Consider the following 25,890-nt stretch of genomic DNA (forward strand, 5'->3'; position numbering starts at 1 on the left):
GCTGGTACTCTGTCCACTGCACCATCTACCTGCCCCTATGAATAGTTTTAAATAACAAATGCTAAACTAAAGAATAGTCTTAGTGAACTCTGGAAGTAGGAGGGAATTACTAGAATTTATTAAGCAGAGGAGTGACAAGATTAGGAATGAGCCTTAGGAAAGTGATTTTCTGGGTATTTTTTTTAGTTTTGTTTTTTTTTTTCTTGCAAGGCAATAGGGTTAAACGACTTGCCCAAGGCTGCAACAGCTAGGTAATTATTAAGTGCCTGAGGCCGGATTTGAACTCAGGTACTCTGACTCCAGGACTGGTTGTCTATGCACTGCATCACCTAGCCACCCCTAGAAAGTGATTTTTGTGACTGAGAAGAGAATGAATAAGAGAACAAAGAGATTTAAAGATGGGTTACTTTGATTCAGACAACATTATAATAGTCTATATGAGATGTGATGACAGCCTGAATTCCTGATTCCATTATTTTATTTCCAATACAACAAGAGAAACTGACTTGAGATTTACTTGATCAGTGGGCTAATGGATTGCTGTGGGCTAATCCATTGCTTCCTCTGAGTAAATTAAGTGCCCCCTTGGTAGAATTATGAAGCTTTATTTGCCAGAGGAATTCCCTAGTTTCTTTCAAGTACAGTATGATGTACTGGGGAGTTCTAAACACACCTAAATTACTGCTATTATTACTGTCCAAGCCAGAAAGTAGGAGCAGTCATTTATAGGGAACTTTCTCCTCAGTACTCCTGTGACAAATTCATACTCACATAAAATACATAGATCCAAATAACTTTATCTATGTATGTATATATATATATATTATATACACAGGAAATACATATATATTTGTATGTGTGTGTGTATATGTACTTTTAAGAATCCCAGCCTTATATAGGGACTTGAAATGAAACCATGTCCAATACACCAATTAAAAGCATTTATTATCTGAGGAAAAAAAAATACTTGTGTAGTGAGAAGATCCTGCAAGGGAGCAGAAATGGAGAGAGTTCTCAGGGCAGTGAACAGGAGAGTGGAAAAAAAAGGTGAGATAATGTAGTTTCTAGGAACTTTCAGATGGGGAGAAGAGGGTTAAGGGACATATGATATGCTGAACTTGAAGTCAGTAAGACAAGTTATAAATATGTCTTATACCTTATTAGCAGTCTGGACACTGGAAAGTCATTTTACCTCTCTCAGACTAGTCTATTCCCTGTGACTCCAAAGTTATATATGTGAAACATCAGAATCACTGGAGAGATATCTCACATTGAGAACTCCTACATAAAGGAAATTATAGAATTCTGATGAATTATCTTATCTATATTGATATATCTAGAGAGAGATATATTTATAATCCTATTACCCTTATGTATGTATCCCTATTATCTCTCTCCCTCTCAAAATACACAAAACTATAGATCTATATCTAGATCTTATCTATTTCTCTATCTCTATCATCATTTATACTCATTCATCTATTTATATTTATATGTCTATATTGCAATACATAGATAAGTTATCTAGAATACTTATCTTTCTATCTACTTATCAATATCCATTTTAATTGTAAGACACTTCCCTGGGTAGAAATTCCTCCAATTATACAAATAGGCACCATGGTAGCTTTTATGAATAATCTTAGAAAGTTGTTGGAGATACTGGCCATGATTAGTTAAATGAATATATTGTTATCTGTCTCCCCAGTGACATCAAATCTGTCTTAGCTTTTGATATGTGAACTCTCACCTTATCCTGCCTAAAATTAGGGATCCATATCAATTTCCAGCTTTCTTTTTAAAACCTTTCCCTTTATAGGTCTCATATGAGATGTCTTTCCTTTATAAAAATGTCACTTTATTGACGAAAAGAATATATGTTTTGCTTATATTTGTCTTTAGTGCAAAATATTGGTCAATATTTGATGCAAAGTAAGTGCTAAATAAATATTTAATCTCTCCATCTAGAATCTTGATCTTGTTTGTGCCCAAGGCAGGTCTTCTGTGGTTATAACCACATTCATGTGTATTCAATGTGTATTCACACATACTCATAGTATATCCACACATATATTTATATGTATATATATATGTATATGAATGAATAAATAAAATAATTTGTTAAACACTATGTGTTGGACAATGCACCAAACACTGGGGAAACATTTAGAAAAGTGGTACAGAGAGTCTTATCAAGGAGTTCCCTTTTTCACAGAGGAGACAACATGCATAGTTTTCAGCTACAAGGCAGATGCAAAGGTTCCATAGACCTTAAGATTCAGTGGCAAAGCAGATATTAATGCCTCATTTTTAGTGTTCTTTATTAATTCAAGAATATTAATTTCTGATGTTTAACCACTTGACAATAGCAAGAACTTTCTTTTTTAAAAAAAAATTAGCTATTTTGAATTTTACAATTTTTCCCTAGTCTCACTTCCCTCCTTCCACCCCTCTCAGATGTCAGTCTATTAGTCTTTATATTGTTTCCATGGTATATATTAATCTAAGTTGAATGTGATGAGATAGAAATCATATCCTTAATGAAAAAATAATTTATAAGATATAGTAAGATTACATAATAAGATAACTGTTTTTAAAATTAAAAGTAATAGTCTTTGGTCTTTGTTTAAACTCCACAATTCTTTATCTGCATACAGATCATATTCTCCATTGCAGAAAGCCCCAAATTGTGCCTGATTATTGCACTGATGAATAAGCAAGTCCATCAAGATTGATTATCACCCCCATGTTGCTGTTAGGGTGTACAGTGTTCTTCTGGTCCTGCTCATATTATTTAGCATCAGTTCATGCAAATTACTCCAGGTTTCCCTGAATTCCCATCCCTCCTGGTTTCTAATAGAACAATAGTGAAGAACTTTCTTTTTTGAGTTATCAGTAGCTATGGCTGTAGCATCTGCAGTGAAATTTGACTCATCTTTCCTACCGTCTTCTGTACCTCCATAAAGGCGCCTTTAACTTCAGCCTGACTGGCTTGCCTGCCCATCAGTAACATTTGGTTAGGAGTTGGTCAGGATAGCTGATTAAATTTCTAGAAATACTTCCTCAGATGATTGCAGTGGGTGCTATTCTCAACAAAATGGAAAAGAAAATTTCTCATCATGTCCTTCATATTGCTTTTAAATGTTTTTAAAGTTCTATGAAGAATATATATATACATAACCTATTTATATATAAATAAAAAAATTTGACAAAAGTAAAATTGACAAGTAAGCAAGCATTTCTTAAGGGTTTTTTAATGAGTCAGACATTGATTTAAGCAAGTGAAAACAGTCCCTCACTTCAGATCTCAGCATTCTAATGGAGATTCATCAAAAAGAAAACCTATATGGGCAAGGCATAAATGTTGTAAATTATAAAGGGGAGGTAATCTCAGAAAGACCATACTAGTGGTGGGACATATCAGGAAAATTGTAATCTGGAATTAATGTAGGGAAGGCAGGAGGTCAATCTCTGGAGAAAGAACACTCCGGATGGGAAGCAGATAGTCCAAGGACGTGAAACTGGAAGATGAAAGGTCATGATCAAGGAACAGAAAGAAAGAAGAAAATAACATCTCTAGTAATATCAAGCTATCTTTCCATAGAATTCAGGGGTTCAAAGAATATACTTTTCAAATATTCTCTATTTATTTTGAAAATGTATATTGAGAAATGAAGAAAGACAATCATCAATTGTGATGCTGCTGATTTCCTTAAAAAACCAACAGATGGTGCTACTGTATCTAGTGTTTAAAAAGGGAAAAATTATTTCAGATTGGTATTGAAGTTATCAGACTCTAGTCAGAAACTTCTCATTTATGGGGCTGCCAATATATACAGCCACACAGACTGGGTTTGCTAAGTGTGAAAAAGCATTTCTGCTGGTAGTTTTCACTTAGAAAGCACAAAGAAAGAGGTATGCCTCCATACAGTGTAAAAATGGCCAAAAACAATTGACCTGTCTAATTTTGCCTACCTTAAGAGATTTTTCCCCTCAATCTGACTATTCACAAAATTGCCACAATTCTAAAATCAAACTATGAAATAAGATAAAATTTCAATTATTTTCTCTCATTCTTTGGAGCCAAGCAATAAAAGGTTTATAAAATTGTCTAGTACAATCCCCATTGTTTTTCCTTAAAAATTTTTGATAATTTCTGACTAGTTCTTCCTTTTTTTTCTCTCTGAAATAATATTAAATAATCCCAGGATGAAAAGAAGAGAGTACTTCCCCTTATCAGCTCTTTAAATTGATTCAAACCTAGGAAATTCTTGGGTCATTTTAGAGGTGGTGGACCCCTCTGCCTCTAATACATTTTCTTAGGAGGTTGTCATTTATTTCACTGGATACTAAAATGTTGGATATGAAGAGAGTTACAATTGTGCATCAGTACTTAAATTCTTATCAGTACCTTATACAACTCTGATTGGAGGTTGAAGTCATAAATTTGCACATTTAAGGAGAGAAGATATGACAAGTATTTCCTGTTATCACCTCATTTTTTATGGGAAAGCTCCCATTTTGAGTTTTTGATGATGTTTCTCCATGGAGGAATTGATTTTCAGTTTACTTTTGTATTTTATCTTGCCCCATTAAACTGTAAGTTTTTTAAAAAATGTAGATATTTAATATACACTACAAAAAAGTTAATATTTCTTCCTGTCCACTGAGGTTTATCCTTCATTCTTTTTATTTATTTTTATTTATTTAAGGCAATAGGATTAAGTGACATGCCCAAGACCACATGGCTAGGCAATTATTAAGTGTCTGAGAACAGATTTGAACTCAGGTCCTACTGATTCGAGGGTGGGTGCTCTATCTACTGTGCCACCTAGCTGCTCCCATTCATCATTCTTAAAGAAGACTATGACATCAGGGAGGTGATGCCATGACATGCATGTGAATTAGATTTGAGTGAGGGGTTCTGTGAAAAGTCAACAGTATTACTTTATCCTCTGGTATAATCTGGGTCCAATAGTCAGATATGGATCAGGAGGACTGGAGATGACCCTGGATTTGACATAGTCAAGGTTAAGTGACTTGCCTAAGATCACAGCCTGTAAGTATTAGTGTCTGAAGTCAGAGTTGAACTCAGGCCCTCCTGACTTCAGGGTTGGTGTTCTATCCACTGTTACACATACCTCCCCCTCCTGTCTATGCTACCATGTATGCATATGTGTAGTAATCCTCTCTGTAAAAATTAATTTCTCTTATTTTTGTGAACTTAACTATCATCAAAAACCCCAAAATCATAGTTAAATCGTTTTACATAAGAAACTGTATTTTTATTCTTTTTTAGTTTTATATAGTTTCAAAAATAATATTGTTTATTGTTCTCTGGATATAGAAATATTTGTTTGTTGAGAGACTTCAAAATACAAAAATACAAAATACAAAAATAAAATAATATGAAATGAAAGGTTTATGTCTGACTCTAAATTCAATACAAACAAATGCTTTGACAGGACATTGTTCACAATGATAAAGGTCTTCCTTTTAGTCTTTAGTATTGTGTTTATATGTGTCAGGGGAGGCTACACTGACAGCTTGATGATGTGAAATGAGTTCATTTTGGGTGAAGAGCTCTGTTTAAACATGTCTCCAATAGATTCTTTTCATTCTATGTTCTAAATAATTTCACTTTAGTAATGTTTTATAGTTGTCTCAAATCATCCTATGCCTATCATTCTTATATAACCTATAACTTCTATTCATTCAATCTTGATATGCCATGTCACATAGTTTAAAAATAAAAATTATATTTATCCACACATGATATTTGCATGCATACATATGCCCATACTTCTATACATGTACTACATGACTGCATAAATGCATGCAAAGAAAGAAAAATAACATTTTTGAGATATTCAAAACCACAATTTTGCATATAAAAACATTTTAATGATATGCTTTTCATATCCATCATAACTCATTGAATCACCATTCCCATTCCCAACTGAAGACTGCCCTAATAGCTAATATATGTATACAAAGAAAATCAACACATAAACCATGCTTGGGAATGCATGCTTTATTTCATACCTCTGGTCCATTACCTCTATACCAATATCTGGAGTTTGAGGGACATGTTTCCACATCATGATTGTTCACTGTTTTGATCAGAGTTCTGAGGTCTTCCAAAGTTGTTTTCATTTATATTATCATTATAATCATCATGAAAATTCATTTGGTTCTACTCATTTCACTTGGCATCAGTTCACACCAGTCTTTCCATTTTTCTGCAACTCCAATGTGCATTATTTCTTGTGAAATTATATTTTATTTAAATGCTATAGTTTATTCAACCCTTCCCAATAGGTGATAGGTACTTATTTTGTTTCTAACTTTTTGCTACAAGAAAAATATAATGCCATTCTTCACTTCAGTGGAATTATATGCAGTAATTCACTCTATGTATGTGTGTGTAGGGGGGCTGTCACGTGATATTAATTTTTTCTCACTTTTAATATAATTCCCACAATTTATTTGTGATTGAATGCATGTAATAGGGTGGAGATAAGTAGGAGGCTTTGTTTGCTTTCTTATATGAACCCACATACAACACAGTGTGGAGGAAGGGAAACAATTTCATTCAGTTTACTTTGATTTTGTATTCAATGGACTCTAGACATTTAAAAGGTAATGAGCTGCATCCAGTCCTTTTGAACTAGACAGTTGCAAAGAATACTCTATTAAATTCTAGTACCCAAAGTAGCCTTTATTTCTTTAAAATGCTCTAATTTGCTTTTTTACGCATTTAAACTTTGGGTATTATAATTGATTTTTTTTTTCTTTTTCCAAGTATGTGTTCCTTTACCAAATATCTGTCAGTGAACCATAGGAATGGAAATTGAGGTTTTAAAGGGGCAAGACCATTTTAGGATGAGTGCAATAGAGTAACAAATTTACTATATGAAGAAGTGGATGGGTTATCTACAAAAAAGTCACTCTGTACAGAGCAGCTGAAAGGGACCCATTACTTGCTTCAAACAATGAACTTGGGAACAGTTCTACTCCTTGATGTAAGCAACGGTACAGAGATGCCTGTATTTTAATATTAATACAGACCAAGGTCTAAGTGCTTGTTTCATGACTGTTGGAGGACTTCTAGTAGGTGTAGTCTTTACATTTTCAGTCTTCTAACCCCTCCATGTCCCACCCTGCCACTAAATCAACAGATATTAAACACTTATTTGAACTTTGGGTACACAGAACTGTAAAAATATTTCTTTTCCTCAAAGAACTCACAATCTGATTGGAAACAACATATAAATGAATATATACATATTAGATACATATAGAATTGATGGGAAGTAATTTTAGAGAGAAGAAATTGGCATGGGGAAAAGAACAGGAAAGACTACCTGAAAATGGCAGACTTTGAGTTGTCTGGGAGGAAGCTAAAGAACCTAAGAAAAGGAAGTAAAGAAGAAATGTGAGTCAACCATGGTGGACCTCATCACAAAGCCATGAAAGGAGACAGACAACTGAGCAAGTGATGGGAACCATAATTATAATTATAAGTTCTTAATATTAGAGGGGGAATTAACTCTTCAGCATATTTTAGTTCAGCCAGTACACGAAGAAGAATCAGTTCTACAACATCCCACTTGTAAGCATTTATTTAGCCTCTTCTTTAAGATACCTCTGCTTATCTGAAAGTCTGTCCTCTCCTCTTTCCCCTTTCTCCTTTGTTATATAGTACATAAACCTATCTCTTTTTATTTTACTCTTATTTTTCCATGATTTACACTCTTCATAAACAAATGAATGAATAAATAGAGAAATAAACAACAAACTACATTTCTTTGGACAAGGAAGTTTTCAAATATTAAGATGTAGTACTCTGGTCCTTACCAGTTTTTCTCTTTTATATGCTAAATATTTTTAGTAACTTCAATTCTTCTTTTTATGGATTTATTTGAAGTTCTCTCATTATTCTTTCCACCTTTTTCTATGCATCCTTCATCTTAACAGATACCTTCTTACTTTATCTGTGCTTTGGTTTTACACAATAAAGTGGGACTTTATACAATAAAGTTGCTTTCCTTCTTTGGGAAATCTTTTCTTCAGGAAGCATATATTACATTCCTATAATGTGTTAAATAATGGAGATATATAGACAAAAATGAAGCATTCTCTGTTTCTATGATACTTCCATTGAGTTTCTATCCTGTCATGTAATGCAGCTAGGTAGAGAAGTGAATAGAGTACTGGTCTTGGAATCAGGAGAAAAGGAGTTCCAATACAGTCTTGACCCTTGACACTTACTAGCTGTATGACTTTGAGTAAATCATTTAACCCTCATTGCCTCGTATCCAGGGTCATCTCCAGTCATCCTAATAGATAAGTGGCCACAGGACAAAGATGGCTCCTCAAATTCAATTCATGTGCTTGATGTGGCATTGTCTCTCTGATATCATGATCTTCTTTGAGAGTGAGGCACAAAGGGATAGCTAGGTGGTGCAATGGATAGAGCACTGGCCCTGGAGTCAGGAGGATTTCAGTACAAATTTGACCTCAGACACTTAATAATTATTTAGCTGTGTGACCTTGGGCAAGTCACTTAACTGCATTGCCTTAAAATAAATTTCAAAAATTTTTTAAAAAGAGTGAGGGACAAATTTCATCATCATCCTGCCATGTCACAATATTATCTTGAAGTCTCCACTTTGGGGGGTATACACATATATTTAAATATTTATATATTAATACATATTCATAGATGCATGTGCATATATATATATATATATATATATATATATATATATGTTTATATATATATATATATATATATATATATATATATATATATATATATATATATATATATTTGGGTAGAAGTCTGCTAAAATGTATCTTTCCCATTCTGTATTACTTACTTCCATGGTGATAGAGAGAAAAGGGGGACAAGGAAAAGGAGAGGAATATAATAATTATATTAATAATAATAAAGAATGGCAAGAAAAGTTGAAGTACTCAACATCTACTTTGCTTTTTTTTTACTCTGACAAAGATGATAGTTTTTGACTGTAAAAGAAAACAAAAAGAGATATTGTCATTTAAAGTCAAATCAAGGCAAACGAAATAAAAATGCATGTAGCTATCTTTCATAAGTCATGTAAATCACATACAATAGAGATTTTCATAGTTGGAATGAGAAACAAAAATACTGTGTTCAAATACTACTAAATCTATTTACTGATTTTCATGCTAGTAAGTCTATACTGAGCCTAATTTTTCTCATCTGTAAAATGGGGAAAATCATAGCACCTATGTCAAAGGTAATTGTAAGAGTCAAATGATAGAATGTGGAAAGCACTTTACAAAATTTAAACTTATGGAATGCTACCTGGTAGTTGTTGAGTTCAGTTCACAAATTTCCATAAACTACATGCTGAGGCTTTAAATAACTTATAGATTTTATTACTGAGCCACTGTCAATGATCTTTGAAAGGATCTGGTGACAGAGATATCATAGGATATGACAAAAATGAAGAAACATGGAGAATCTATAAACCATAGCTGATTAAGCTTGATTCATTTCTTGGCAAAGGAAAAATCTCCTTTCACTTTGGCCCAGTTTCAAAATTAGATCTAGTATTTTATTGAGTTCTAACTTCACCTAACTTTGCTATCATCCAGCTCATATTCCAAATATATAGAAAGTATTGAGATAGAAGGAAAATTTATTTGTGTGTGTGTATCTATGTCTGTGTGTGAGTACATGAACATATGATTCTTGAGAGAAAGAAGGGAGAGAGATTAAGACATGGAGTCAGTGATAGGAGAAACATATCCAGATGGCCAGAGAAACAAAGACAGAGAGACTGAGAGTTAATTGGGTGAGATACAAAATCACTGTAGACATGGAATATGGTGAAAAAGTGAAAAAGGTCAAAGAAGTAAAAAGAGAAAGATATTTTATAAAACTCAGCAACAGATGAAGAGGGAGACAATAAGATAAAAAGTGACATTTAAAGGTTTAGTCTTGACAAGTAGAAGAGACAAATTTTCCATTGAGATAGAAAGTAAATTGTCTTAAAAATGTTTGATTTGGGAACGAGGAACTTAAGGGACCTCATGGAGGATAACCTCGGTTTTCTCAGTAAAGTGGGAAACTATATAATCTGTAGAAGAGGGGTGGATTTGATGACATATCTATCAATCAGCAAGAATTCAGCAAGCACAGTGAATATGAATTTGTTGATTCCTTGGTTGTTATCATCATTCCTCTTCATCAGCAAAAAACTTCCACATTGTTCTAATGACATTAAGTTCAAGGTGACATTTGCACATGCATGCTGTTTGGCAGTCAGCTATTACTGAAAGCACAAAAACAGAATATTAATTTTATCTTACTAGAAATTTAATCATATTTCCCCCATAAACTCTTTACTTAGTGTCTAGACCCAAATGACCTCTCCCTTCTCAGATCTTTTGCAGTTTCTATCATTTTAATTAAATTTAAGTTGACAAGTGTTCTTTAAGTAAGTCCTCTCTTTTCTGACATCTTCACATCATATTGCCTGCACTTTGACTTTTATCCTCTCTGGAAATCTGGGCTCCATTCCTGATTCTATCCTGCTGTTGTAAGTGATGAGTTTGCCTTAAACTTTACCTTCCCTTGATTTTGTCTTTCACCTCATTCCCTGGGCCTTCTCAGACCATGACCTGCTTATTGCCAGTACACCCTTATGCATTCTTTCTCCACATTAGAATATAAAGGCCACGAGAGTGGGTGCTACGTTGCTTGCTTGTATTTGTATTCCTAATCCATGTTTTCACACACATAGAAACCTCTTAGATGTTCTATCATCCATCCATCTATCTATTTATTCATTTCCTACATGTAAAATATTGATTATCCACGTTTTAATGCAGTCAGAGAATTCACAATTTAGTTGCAGAAATAAGACATGTAAATATATCCATAATCTAAACTAGAGTATAAAAATAGGAAGAAAGAAGAAGCGTAAGTGAAAGATATTAGGATTTCTTTTCCTGGGATAAGTGCAAAAGGTTGAAGAAAACAACACCTGAACCGAACAACAACAACAAAAAAGGTTGCAATAGCCATAAATGGGAAGACAAATACTGCATTCGGGCAGGAGGATCAAAGTCTATACCAAGCCTTTTGGCACTCTAGCATATATTGTCCCATAACAACATTTGTTCTGTCATTCCCTTTCCTGTATGTGAAATATGTCATCTCCTCAAAGAAAACTGGAGGAACCATAACTTAGACCTCTTGGTCCCTGAGAGCGGTCAAGAAATATTGACAGAGTGGGACGTGCAAAAAAATTACACATCAAACTCATAAACTTGAAAATGAATGAATGTTGTAAATTACTTTTTGGATGTAATTTGAAAAAGTGAAATTAAAATTTAAAAAAGAAATTACATATTAATTTAATTTAATCCATGTGCAACAATATGAACTAATGTTCTAAATTTAAATTTTCACATAGTAAGGAGGTATGGAATAGTTATTCCTTATGCCTTCTGAATTTTCTTGTATCTCCTGCAAGTAGGATAGAAGGAGAAATTAACATATTTGACAGGAACTATTTCTGTATCTAGAAGCATTTCTTATAGGCAGCATAAAAGATAACTTACATCTGACAAAGAGGAATAAAAGCCTCATACTATTTGTATTGCAATGTATCTACAACCGCAGTTTGATGGAGTTTCCTGTCACCTTTGAAGCTGTTTTTTCCCATCATTGCCCTTTTCACTTCCTGAAGTGGAGTTGTAAATCATGATAGCACTAAAGCTATCCATTTGGGAAGATATTTTTTCTTTATTTCTTTTTTCCCCTGAGGGGCAAAGTTGTCTATTTCCTAGAAAGCTGGGGTGTTTGAATTACAAAAATAACTGAAATGTTTAAGTACCTTTTTTGTTTGTATTTAACATATCCAGAACCCACATAACAGGAAAATTAACTGAATAACCTGGAGCTTTGAGGGTCTCACAACAATTTGGGAACCATAAATTTTCTAAGAAATTATAAAAATTAAAACATTTAGAATATTGAAGATAAACAATGATTCATATAGATGGAAATTTAAAAGCAATTTATAATTATACAAATAATACAAGAATATTTTTCTCTTCTAAGAAGGAAAGGAGGAGAGGGACATCAATTTTGGCAACAGCCAGCAATCTTAATGGCAATCAAACGTTTGCAAAAATGTGTAGAATATCAAATGTAGTAGCAATTTTTAGTGTTATATATGCATGTCTATGCATGTGTGTATAAATATACAGATATTAAATTTGAACAATGATTCATATTGTGATAATTTAGGCTAGGATATGGATTAAAAAATTAATCATAATAATTTATAATTATATCAGTAGTAACACATTTGTATGATAATTTCTTACTTTACTTCTTATTCTGTTAATTATATTCATTTAATTTTTTCATTCTTGCTGGGGTTAAGGCAACCTCTAGCAATAAATTCCCAGCTGTCATAATCTCATCATGGTAAATAGAGAAATGAAGAAAAAGAAAAGGCTTCCCCAAACAAGATGGATTTTCTCTCTCTCCCTCCCTCTCTCTCGCTCTCTCTCGCTCTCTCTCTCTGTCTCTGTCTCCGTCTCATTCTTTGTATGAGTGTGTGTTTGTATATGTGTGTGAGTGTGTGTGTGTGTGTGTGTGTGTGTGTGTGTGTGTGTTTCTGTGTGTTTCTGTCTGTCTCTTTCTCTGTATTTTTTCCCTAATTCAAGATTGGTAATCTTAAAAGTCTTTTATGATTGTATTTCTTCATCCTGTACAAGACACATCTTTATCTCTTGCTGCCTGAGCTCTATATGAGTGGGACATACTGCTATAAGTGAAATAAGAAAAAAGTGTATTTATTCCTTTTCTATAGTAAGTCATGTCATCAGTTTTCAATTATTTGCCACAACAAAAAATGCTGTCATAAATATTTTTGCACCTCTAGGACCTTTTCTTCTTTGATCTTTCTGGAGTGGTTAGAACTAGTTGTGATATTGCTCAGGCAAGGCATAGGCATAGTTTAGAAATTTGGGGGAAATACTTTTAAACACAGTAAATATCTAGAACAGCAGTACAGATTCACAGTTCTACCAACAATGCAACAATATGCTTATTTTCCTGCAGTTCTCCAACTTTTGTCATTTTCCTTTTTTAATCTTTTTTTTAATTACCAGTCTGAAGGGTAAGAGGTAGAACTTCTGAATTTCTATCATTTGTACTCTTTTCAAACATTGGTGGTTTGGGGACATTTAAAAATATAACTATGGACAGTTTGGATTTTATTTCTTGGTAATTACCTAGGCACAGCCTTTGACAATATATCAAAAAAGTGAATGACTCATTCCTATACATTTTAATCAATAATGTATGTGTCATGGGATTTAGACTTTTTTTCAGAAAACTTTACAAAAATATTTCAGTTAAATTGGCATTGAATTTTTAAGTACAATTATAACAATTCAATTCAATTATCTGATAAAGCTCTATATTTTTTGACAGAGTTCTATTAAAAGCATTTTAATTATTTTAAATTTTTATCTTAGAGAGCTGTTAATTTCTGTTTGGTCATTTGAATTTGCAGAGTATTGGCTATTTTATGAGATTTGGTGCCTATTGTTGACTGACTTCTGTGTTAATCTGTTATATTTCTTTCTAAGTTTTTCCCTCTAAAGCTCTCATTTAATTTCCAGTTCTTTTCTCTATAATCCCAAACTGAGTTTTATTAATAATATATTTTAATTTTTTTAAACATGTACTTGACTTCTAAAACTATTAATTGGCTTCGTGACACAATTCTGTTTCTATTCTAGGCGTTGATGATAATTGTTACAATTATTCTACTTTCTTGCTTTTTTGGTCTTGGCTGTTTCTGATTTCATAAAATTTATTATCTTTTTTTTTTTTTTGCTTATTCAATTGTATACTCATTATTCCAGTCTTGCTTTCTGGATTCAGTGTTAAAGCCAAGTTTTACATATTTCTGGTGGGACTGCTAATGCCTCTTTATGGAATTTTGGTCTATTTTGTCTGGAATCCTGCCACTACATTCTTCAAGTATTGATTTTTATTTTCTTCAAGGATCACAAGAGCTTATCTTATCTTATCTTAAACCAAATGGTAAGCATTCAGTAAGCCATTTTTTAATCAGATGAGAACATTATCTGATCAGTACCCTTCTGTGCTCTAAATAATGTTTGGTTGTATACACCAAAATTTCAGAATTGCCCCTGGATTTCACTTTAGTTGAGAATAATTAGTCCCAGACATCTGAAACTCCAAGTAGATTTAGAACAACTACTATACATGCAAATATAAAACTATACATATATACTATATACTATATTCTACATACTATGCAAGGGGCTGAGGTCATACCCATTCAGCAAATACTGTCAGCATTGTTGAGCCTGAGAGTTTGTTTTCTCAGCTAGCATCGATCATGTCTATATTCCAAGAAGTCAAATTTAACAATAATACTCCAAAGGTCATTGCATTAATTTTTTTAAAGGGAAAAATGCCATTAAATGTAATATATATGAAAAAGTCAACATTTAGGGGAAAAAAATCAAAATATTTTTCAGTTTAAATGAAAATCAATAAGACAAGTCTAAGACTGGGGAGATAAGGGTAGTCAGAAATTTATCTGAAAAAAATACATTGGGGTAATGGTACTGCAATGAGTATACTATCAGTGAGTTATCATTGGAAGAGGATGACTAAAAAGCTTAACCAAGTCTTGATTTCATTGAAAAAGATATACTATATAGTGCAAGGAAAATAGAATTTTCATTGCACTCTGCCTTGTTTTGATCATATCTGGATTTCAATTATCGATCAGTCACTTAATACATAGATATTAAGCACTTACTATGTCTCAGTCACTGTGAAACATATTTGCATACAAGGATAAGTAAAAACAGTCTGTCTTTATGAATGATACATGTCAATGGAAGAAATAAAATGAAGAAACTGAATAGATATAAAATATAGTCAGTGCTAGTAGAAGTTAATCTCAAAAGGTGAACAGTAATAGTGGGGGAAAAGACAGGAAGAACAGAGTGATGAAGAAGAGACTGGAATTCTTGCACTTAAAGGATATCCCAAAATTCTTTGTGCTTAAAGAATCAAATTAGAATACATTGAAACAATAGGAGAAATTTACCATGGAGAAAAGAAGACTTGGAAGAAAGAGAACAAAAAATGTATGGAACAGTAGATATATTCATTAAAATAGAAAAGTCAAAGTTTGGAAACTAAGAAGACCATTGATAAATAAAATGAAAGTAATTGCTACCATTGATAAATAAAATGAAAGTAATTGCTATAATTGCAGATTGTTTTGTGACCTAAGTCTTCTATTATCTATTTGTTATAATGGAATTAGGTGCCTATATTTGCTAATGAAAGAAGATGCAAAATAATTCTTACTGATGTTCAGATTAATTATTCATTCAGTCTGTATTCCATTCTTCCCTGTCCTCTCTGTTCTTCCTCTGTCAGAGATAAACTCTTTCTATGCAGGCTCCACTTGAAATATGGCTGAGGTACTAGAAATGCCTACATCATTGACTTCTCAAGTCCAAAGACCTCTTGCGGAAACCAAGCTCCTGACTGATCATTGAGGAATATTATTCCATACAAGATCAGGACATCATCCCCTGAGGGAAAGCACCAATTTTGAAAACTTTCACTGGAAATTGAACCAGAAGACAATATCCCAAACAATATGCCCAAATCTGAGAATGTGCATCAACAAATAGAGATTAGGATGTATCCTAAAAGGGATTGGCATTCAGGCAACTCTAGGATCTTTTTGAAGGATTGCTGAAACACAAAAGAACAGATTGCTGAAAGCATAGGGAGCAGACCAGGTACCAGCTAGGTTCTAACTAGCTCCATGGTCAGAATTATGACAATGTCTGATTGTCTTTGTACCTTTGACCATTCTTGATTAATGAAAATATTTTTGGCAAATGCTTTTGCTCTGACCTGTCTTGTGCCAGTTCAATAATTTTATCTCTAGCAGTGGCACAATATGAATGCCCTAGTTATCCCTTTTAATCATGGTCTCAATTCTGAAAACTATCAAAATAGAACTGGAATCCTATTCATTATTCCTGACTGTGGTATCCAGGTGACTGTGGTCTATTTTGAAGACCCATTTGTTTTTTTTTTTTCCTCATGGACAAAAACTGTTTAATTGTCATGTAGTCACAACCATTGAGAAAATGCCAGTATGTAAATATCATATACCATTTCAGAGATTCAAGTCATTTGTACTTCAACAGATAAGGGCTGGGACAAGTGGTGGCTCACCATAAATCATGTTGACTAGCAAATCTATGTTATTCCCATGGCAAGCAGGTAAACTTCTAGGAAACCAAAATCTTTTGGGTTCCAGGGACAATTTTGGTGGCAGAATTGAGTAGGACAATTCAATTACCTTACTGATGATTAGATCATCAAGAAACAGCTCTATATAAATACCACATTGTCCAGAGATAGGTAAGCCATAATATGTTTTTCTGAAGTTGTTGCCAAAAAAATCACCAATGTTCTGCTCCACGTTACTGAACTGTTGTGTGACTTACTGATATAGGAAGGACTCAATCTAAATACCAAAGACTACTGTAGAATCCAGTTTCAACAAGGTCATGGGGTCACGAAGATTGTAGAAACACAATGAGAAGGATGTCTTTATACAATTTTCCCCCCTCATTATATTTAAAGTAATGTTCAAGTCATACTATCATTCACTTGATGTCATGGTCTTCTTCCATTAAGAAGGACAACAATCTTATCTACTAGCTCAAGGCAAGTGTGCTTTATCTCACCCTTTGTCTATGGATTTGCTGCAGGGATAAGGTATGGTAACATTGAGAATTTTTTTAAAAAGACTAGATCTCTGATTTCATCAAGGTGAATTCCAGGTGAGTAAAATCTTTCTATCAAAATACATCATCAATTGCTCTGTTACTTATAATCATGGAGACTTGTCTGGGGTCATTGAGAGATTAAGGTACTTGCCCACAGTGGAATAATTGTAATCTCTTTTATACCTGAATAACCTTAGGTATTTGCACCACAGTTCCACTGAAATACATATCATTTTAGGAGTGCAAACTTAATGGGGTTTTATTTTTACTCTTCTTTCTCTAGAGCTTGGAAATTCTCCCCCTTTTCTATTTTTTTTTTTATTTTTAGTAGAAATGTGTTATGGCAGAGATTAAAAGGCCAAAAAAGTAATAATTCTTGAGTGTTTGCTCAATATCTTTGCAGAGATACTGCCCTATTTTATTCTTAGTAAATTTAAATATACTAATCTATAGTGTAGGTCCAAAATAACAGCAGTTTATCTTGTTGCAATTATTCTGCTCTATTGTAACATTTCTTTGCTTATGGGTTTTTCCCCCGTTATTCGGATGAGTGGCTGAAAACATAGGTTTCTTTTCATTTAGTTTTCTTAGTTTAGGTCGCCACAATCAATCAAGCTGCAATACTCAGTGCCCTAAATGTTTTTGTTTCTTGCCTCAGTACACATTCAAAATTTCTATTAGAAATCAGTGGGGCAAAAATCAAATTAGTTTCTCAACAATCAGGTGGGTCTCATGCATGAACCTCCATTTTCATAAGCTCAGTTACATTGCTGGTGGAATTGAAATAGAGTAGAATCTTTTCCAAAACATCTGGAAGATCATAGTGAAAAATTACAAAGGAATTTCAAAACTAAGATTCAGCAGTTAAATAAGCATGGCATAAACATTTAAATAATGACTTTTAGCAATAGTTTATTTTCAAATGAGAGGAAGCTGGATTAAGGAAGACTAATCAACCTGAGTTCAAATTTGGCTTCAGAAACTTACTGACTGTGTGAGTCATTCCCTGAGTAAATCAATTTGCCCTGTTTACCTCAAAATGATAGAGAAGGAAATTGCAAAACACTTCAGTAACTTTGTCAAGAAAACCCGCAATGGGGTCACAAAAGACATGTCCTAAGTGAATGAATAATAACAATAACAATTTTCAAGTGACTTGATTGGCTTCATGCTAAGTGATCTTCTCCATGGTCCATGACCTTCCTGTTTCCTGGTATTCTTCCTCATCCTTTAACCTGTAGCATCTCCTTTTAGTGTCCTAGCTTCCTCACTCAACAAAAGAATATTTTGAACTCTTTTTATTCTAAGGCTGCCCTCTTGTTCAACTACATTTGTTGTACTTACTTCCTATATTATTCTATATTATTGGTACTTTTATGAATTATAAAATTGTTTTCAGAACATCTTTTATACAAATTGCCCCAAATTTGTTGCATGTTGTTTATCTCAGGTACAAAAATTACTCCTATTAGAAGCAAGAAACCCTGGTTATGAAGCTTCTTTTGTTTATATTACAAACTCTGTCAGAAAAAACTCACCAAAATTTCTGTATTAATGGCAGAGAAAATTGAAATGTTTTAATGTCTTGTCCTCATGTGATGTTTTTCTTTAGAATTTCAGTAGTGTCCAACTCTTCATGCACCTCTTAGGGATTTTCTTAACATTGATCCTAGAGTGTTTTAATTTCCTGCCTCAGTTCATTTTTACAGACGAGGAATTGAGGTAAACAGGGTTAAGAAACTTGATCAGGGTTATACAGCTAGCAAATGTCTGAGGTCACACTTGAACTCAGGACAGTGAGACTTCCTGACTCCAAGCCTGGCACTCTATCTATTATTCCCTCTAACTGTCCTGATTCATAGACCAGAATATCCATGGCATATAGAAGATTCATGCTAAATTGTCCATAGGGCTTGAGCTATTGGTGGGAAAATATAATCTAAGGAAAAGGGATCTGAAATATCCCTACACACTAACAAAGTATATCTCATGTAAGAGCAACAAATTTACTAAATATAAGACTACATACCAACACTTCTATTCAATTAATTAATAATAAATGATATTCTACAGTTAACAAAAAGGCAAAAAAAGGAATATTTTATACCAAGAACCCTTCTTATATGATCTAAATTTAATATAAAGAGAGGAATTAGAAATAATAAAATGTCACATTTATATAGTACTTTAAAAGTTTCAATATAAATTACTTACAATACATCATGTAATCCTCAGAACAAACTTATGAGTTAGGTATTATTTTTATACCCAATTTTCAACTGAGAAAATAGAGATTTAAGACTGTTGGGATTTGGGGAGAGTAATATGCTGATAAGTATCTGTGGTAGAATTTAAAATTAAATCTTCCTGTTTCTACATTCCATGTTTTTCTATGCAGTGCTCTTTTTATCAAATTTAACAGATATAATTATGCCATTTTGTAGGAAACAATCTTTATAGTTATAAACAATGGTCTTATAAAAGAACTTAAGAAGCACAGCTCAAAAATCAGTTGAGAATTGACTATATTGACGTATTCAAGAAGGAACATTTCAATGATTTTTAAAAAAATCTGACAATATATAACACAACATATGACAAAGAAATATTAAATTGAATATGAATTCTGATGTTTCAGTAAAGGATAATTTTGATGTGTTTATGGTTTATTACTATTCAGTCTTTGAGAGAAATATAAAACCTTTTTAAAATTTATTGGAATGGAATCCACATTTCTAGGTTATATTCAATCAATTTCCCTCAGTTACCCAAAATAACCTAAAATTAACTAAAACATTCATGGCACCAAAACCCATAAAATTTATTTCATTTGCTTTAATATATTACATTTTAATGGAGAAGGAAATTATTATAATCAACATTTAATTACCTTCTATGTCTTCTATGTAATGAAAGTTTATACTTGCACATAGATGAAATGTCATAGAATTCTATAAGATTTCTTTTAGATTGCTTTCATTCTTAAAAGCAAAACATAAACAAATCCTTTGCCATTTACAATATCTAGGCAACTATGATTTAATTTATAAGACTAATGTCCAACAAAACCCACTTCAATTAATTTAATTACTGATAGCCAACATAGAGGCCTAAAATGTCAATCAATATTCCTTAGCCAATTTGAGAAAAATAAAGTGTGGATAATAATGGATAATTTTATACAGAGTTTAAAATCTGATATTCCAAAATAATTCCACTGCTGGTCTGGTAGCAGGCAGGTCTAGTGGTAAAGGAGCTATAAGTCAGATCTTGAGAGAAAATTTCTTGGGTTGTTGGAGAGAGGGGAGTGGGGACTGAGAGAGCTTCTCTCCATTATAGCTATGTACATACTAATGATCAAAACTAGAAGATATTAGGCAAATATATGGTCTGGGTCCACTAGAAGGTTTTGTGATGTGATTTCAACTAGTCCCACAAACTAATTTTGTTCATCATCCCTAATTTGATCTTTATTCCATTCTCTGAAAGGAATCATTCCAAATCTTATCTATAAAAGAACACCTGAAACATCATCTTCCATCACAAACTTAGGTTTTAGTTGTATCATTATAATTATCCTATATTTGTTACATTTACTTTATTGTTGTTCTTAATGAAAAGGGTTATTGTTGTTGCTCCTATTTTTTCTTGGTTTTACTTCTTTAACTTTGTATCTGTTCATATGTCTTCTATATTTTCTTCTTCCTGTTAAATTTATTTATCTTAATCCATTTGAACATGCATATTCCAAAGTTACAAAATTTCCCTCTACCCTCCCCCTCCCCTCAGCAGGGAACAATCCAATTAGCATTTTATGTACATATTTTGTTAAACATGTTTACAAATTAGTAAATTTTGGCATGAGGATTTAGGATTAAGGGAAAAGGATACCTAAGAGATAATTTTTATAAAATGTTTATCAAATTTGAAAGGGTTTTTGTATGTGCATGTCTGTGTGTGTCTGTGTGTGTGTGTTTTGTTTTGTTAAAGATGAGACTATGAGGATTATGTGACAGAAATGAACAAGTAGTAAAAAGGTGAGAGTGTACTCCATTTATAGATACTCTATATGAAGAAAATGGTGGGGAGGTCCTCCTTACATTAGTTAGAAAGTACAAATATATAGTTTGGATAATAGAGAAAATTTATTCAGGATGGAGAGTCATGGATGAGTTGTGATATTCATATTTAGAGAAGATATTATATCAACTATATCAGAGATCTTTTGGAGTTTTAGAGTATTATAAATTGAAATAAGAAACTAAAAATAAGAGAAATCACTGCTCATAAAATATGTATGTTTACACTAAGACTAAGATATAGCTATTGTGATTGTACATTCATTTCTTTTTATTTCTATCATTTCAGCTATTTCCAGCTTTTCCAGATCTTTGTGTGAAAAAGCACTGCTACTATCAGAATTGGGCATTTTGAGGAGAAGCTGACTTTTCTTCCTTCATCAAAACTCAGAGACTGAAGCTTAAGACTGTGGAAGGAGAAAGGGGAATTCCAAGCCTCAGATTCTTTTTCATTCTCTTGAAACGAAGATGTAGAGTATCTCACCTTGGAGTTGGGCTGTATGCAAGTCATTACGGAACAGTGTAATTTTTTTTGACACCAGTTCTTGCTCCTTTCCAATATACCATGTTCTAATGACTTACATTAGCCTAAGTAGTTACATTACAATGTAGAGTAGGAGGAGGAAAATCAATGAGTTAGGATACAAAGTGTTTTTGACAGGCTAGAGCAATGCATAGAATCTAACAAGATAAATTACATGAGAGACAAATGGAGTTTTACATAGAACAAATTGGGGGTGCGTTATCAGCCATAATACTGTTTGAGAAAGACCTCAGGACTTGAGTAGCATACAATCTCATTAAAATAAGCATTATACTACATCAGTCAAAAATAACTTTCAGGAAGAAAGAGGGGATAATATTCCTGTACTTTTCCCTCACATTATTATTCTCCCCAATTTAAGAAGACCATTCATAAGTGGAGACAATTCAAATAATAGCAAATTATGGCCCTGAAAAGTTTTGAATCTACATCACATGAAGATTAGTGAGATGACCTAAGTGTATTTAGACAAGAAAGAATATTATTCTGAAAATAACACTGATATTCAGGCATCTGAGACTAGCAGGTGAAATTAGACAAGAGATAGACTTATTTTGTTTGGTTCCAGAGGAAAAAAAAAACAGGAGGAATGAATAGCAGTAATAAAGAAGCAAATTTAGGTTCATTGTAAGGAGGGGAAAAAAGTAGAAAATTTCTAAGAATTAGAGCTATCTAAAAGAGGAAGAACTTCCTTGAGAAGTGGTGGGCTCAATATCCTTGCAGGCTTTTAATAAAAAAAACTGGTCGACTGCTTGTCAGATGTATGAATCTGACAATCCCTTTCCTGAGTGAATTGGAGTAGATAATGGTTAACATTGTATTATCCTGAGACTTTTCTAAAGAACTTCTCCAAAGAATGAGATATTCTTATCCCCATTTTCCAACTGAGAAAATTAATACTTGGAAAGATTTTGTAACTTGCAAAGTGTCCTATAGCTAATAAGTGTCTGAGGAGAGAGTGAAAGATAGGTATACCTGTTAATCCTTTGTGATATCCATGAATCAATGCTATATTTTGTGATGAACTCTTAAGTCCCTTGAACTCTAAATCTATTATCCCCAAAACAAACCATCAGCAAGGAGTACGGTAACAATCAGAGAGTGCATATGAAAATAGCATATAGTGATATTTTAGAAAATATAAATCACAATCCAATGCAATTGTATAATAAATCAAAAGATTGACAGAATCTTAGTTCTATTATACATGTTTCTATTATTTAATGTATTTGTGATCTGTCTTTCTTAATACTATGACATTATACAATGTTTTAAATGTCTTGAATTTAATATGTAGAAAATCTGTAGAAAATATATAAAATACCTGATTTAAAAATGATTTCTCCAATTAATTATTATCAAGCATCATGGCATATATATATTATATATATATAGACAGATAAATGCATAATTTTCAGAAATACTACTGTAGTTGATGCTTATAAATGCAGAAGTCACAGAACAGTTGAGTCACCTGTAGTAACAGATAATTAAAATAGCAGGAGGTCATGTCTCCATAAACTTGCTTGAATCTTGAGATAAGTCAATTCATTTTTTTCCTAAATCTAACAAAATGGAAAGAAAGCCAAGTGACTGAACAATAAACAGTTGCTCTTGTTAATTCATTAAGATTCATAAAAACAAAACCATGTCAGATAATTTTTAGTCTGCTTATTTGGGTCAATTTGCCATCAGAATTGGTATGATCCTGTAGCAATTGAAATTGATAGCACAGAGATTAATCTCTATATAGTTTGCAATCCTGCCTGTATTTATAGTGTGTTGCTGAGTCTCTTTTTTTTAATAAAATATTTCATTTTTACCCACCATCTCAGATAGAAAATAAGGACATGGTAAAGTAAAAACTTACAAAAGAAAACAGCGGAGCTCATAGAGAATGATTTCTTTCAAACAGAGAGGGTTGAATGACTGAAAGAGAACTCTATTGTACTGGATTGCCCATCCTTTGTGATTGCAAACTCAGCTGTTCTGACAGCTGCAAAGTAGGTCTGGCTGATGCTACAGTCCCAATAGCAGCACAGAAAAGAATGGACTGGTCCAGCTCAGCTTGTTTCAGGGTTCCAGCAGATGTCACTCTTGTTAAAAGACTGTCTATGCAATGCTTTATGATTGGTAATTGTCTGCTATGGTTGTGGGCAGAATTTCAACTTGTGAAGGATTTAGCCCTGACCCTCTTCTCACCTTACCACCTACTTTACACTAATGACAACAGGATCAGTAAATTAAAACTGTCAGCTGCCCTGCCATCAGTTTTCCAAAGCTGTTCTGTCTAAACTATAATTTATGGTCAGTGGTTATATAAGCAGCATTGCCAAATCCCTGTAATTATTACGGAGATGTAACCAGACGCAGAGAGTAAATGTTGCTGGAAGTTTAACCAAGCCCTGACATTACTGTAATTAGGCCAGTGATTCATGTCAGCTGCTCCTCTAAAAAAACATCTCCACAATAACCAGAGATGGGAGCTGCTTCTCTGAAGCTACTTCTTTCAATCCTCCAATGTTTCTTTTTTTTTGTTGTTGTTTGAGAAGCATTGTTATATTTGGACTGTAGTTAAAGATGAACATAAATTAGTTGCAAATGACCTGCTTTGTATTCTTCATAATAAATTTATATAATAGTTTATTCATCATGCCTTTAGAGATTTTAGTTTTAATAGCTGTGATAATAAGAAAATGCATTTTTTCTTTAAGTTCTTAAAATATCTCAAGTTTAAAGGGAAACTAAAGAAATTTACTTGTATCTGAAATAAAAAATCATGTGTAATTAAATGCTAGCTAGTGGTTGTAGAATTTATTTTTATTTTTCTTGCTTTGATTAATATCATATGCAAATTAAGTAGAGTCAGAATTTGAAGTCAGATTCTGGAACTACAAATTCAGGGACTTTATTCCCTTGCCAATACTTCCCTAATTTTGTAATTCAAATGACTTAGTCCTTTGGGATAGAAAAATGGGTTCAATGTGGTTATACTATGAGGTTTCATTAGAATTAATGCTGACTTTATTCCTGCTGATTTCAGCTAAGTGAATTTTGCCTCTGACTGAACCCCTAAAATAATAATGATATGGTCAACTCAGTTTTTCAAATTCCAGCTCTGCCTCTTACTACCTATGTGACATTGGACAAGTCATGTATTATCTCTCTGGGACTCAATTTCAAACAGTCAATTAATTAAGCAATAAATATTTATTAGATTTATGTTCTAAGGATGGAAGCACAAAAAAGGAAACCATTAATACTCAATAAGGAATTTAATTTCTAAAGGGAGAAAAAGTGCATTTATAAAATATATCCAGCATAAATATAGTGAAAAGTATACAGGTATAAAAATAGTTAAATAAAAGGTAAATAGGGAAGTCTTCATGAAAATGCTATTTGAGTTGTACCTTAAGGATAGAGAAGTACTCTGAGATAAAAGTATGAAAATAGTTCTTTCTAGGCATATGGGATGGTCAAAACAAAGGAAAAATATTATATCTATCTATATGTATATATATATATATATATATATATATAGTATGTAGTAGATAAACTGAATGTTCTTCTAGTTATAATTATTTTAACCTAATATTTCATATTAAGCTATCATGTGAAACTGAGATGGCACAGTTCATGGAACACCACATCTAGAGTTCAAATCTGGCCACAGACACTGATTAGCTATGTGATCCTGGGTATATCATTTAAACCTTTTTGTTCCAATTTTCTCAACTGTAAAAATGAGCTGGATAAGGTAGTGGCAAACCACTGCACTATCTTTGTCAAGAAAACTCCATATGAGGTCTTAGATAATCATAAATGACTGATATGACAGAATTGAAATGACTGAACAACAACATGTGACATTGCTTGGAGTATGTATAGAAAGGGTGAGAATGAGAAGGGGTTCGTGTGTTTGTGTGTGTGTGTGTGTGTGTGTGTGTGTGTATGTGTTTATTTGTTTCAAGGTATTTTGATTATCCAACAGTGAGAAAGAAAATCATTATGGAAAATATCAGAAATTCTGTCTCTAATCTTTTTAAATATTTTATTTCCCCAAAAATCCATTTAAGGGATAATTCAATAGAGAACAATTTGTATTATACCTATTAATGTTATGCACAGAGAATTTCATTATTAAAAGAAAATTGCATTCTTAGATGAAGAAATCAAAGTTATCTATAGTCATATGGAATAATTGCTCTAAATTATTATTGATTAGAGAAATAAAACTTCTGGTACACTAATGCACTGTTGGTGGAGTTGTGAACTGATCCCAAACTTTCTGGAAAAGTAATTTGGAATTATGCCCAAAGGGCAATAAAATTTGCATACCCTTTGATCCAGTAATACCAGTACTGGGTTTGTATCCTGAAA

Source organism: Macrotis lagotis, chromosome 5 (assembly GCF_037893015.1).
Source record: "Macrotis lagotis isolate mMagLag1 chromosome 5, bilby.v1.9.chrom.fasta, whole genome shotgun sequence".
NCBI classification, from domain to species: Eukaryota; Metazoa; Chordata; class Mammalia; order Peramelemorphia; family Peramelidae; genus Macrotis; species Macrotis lagotis.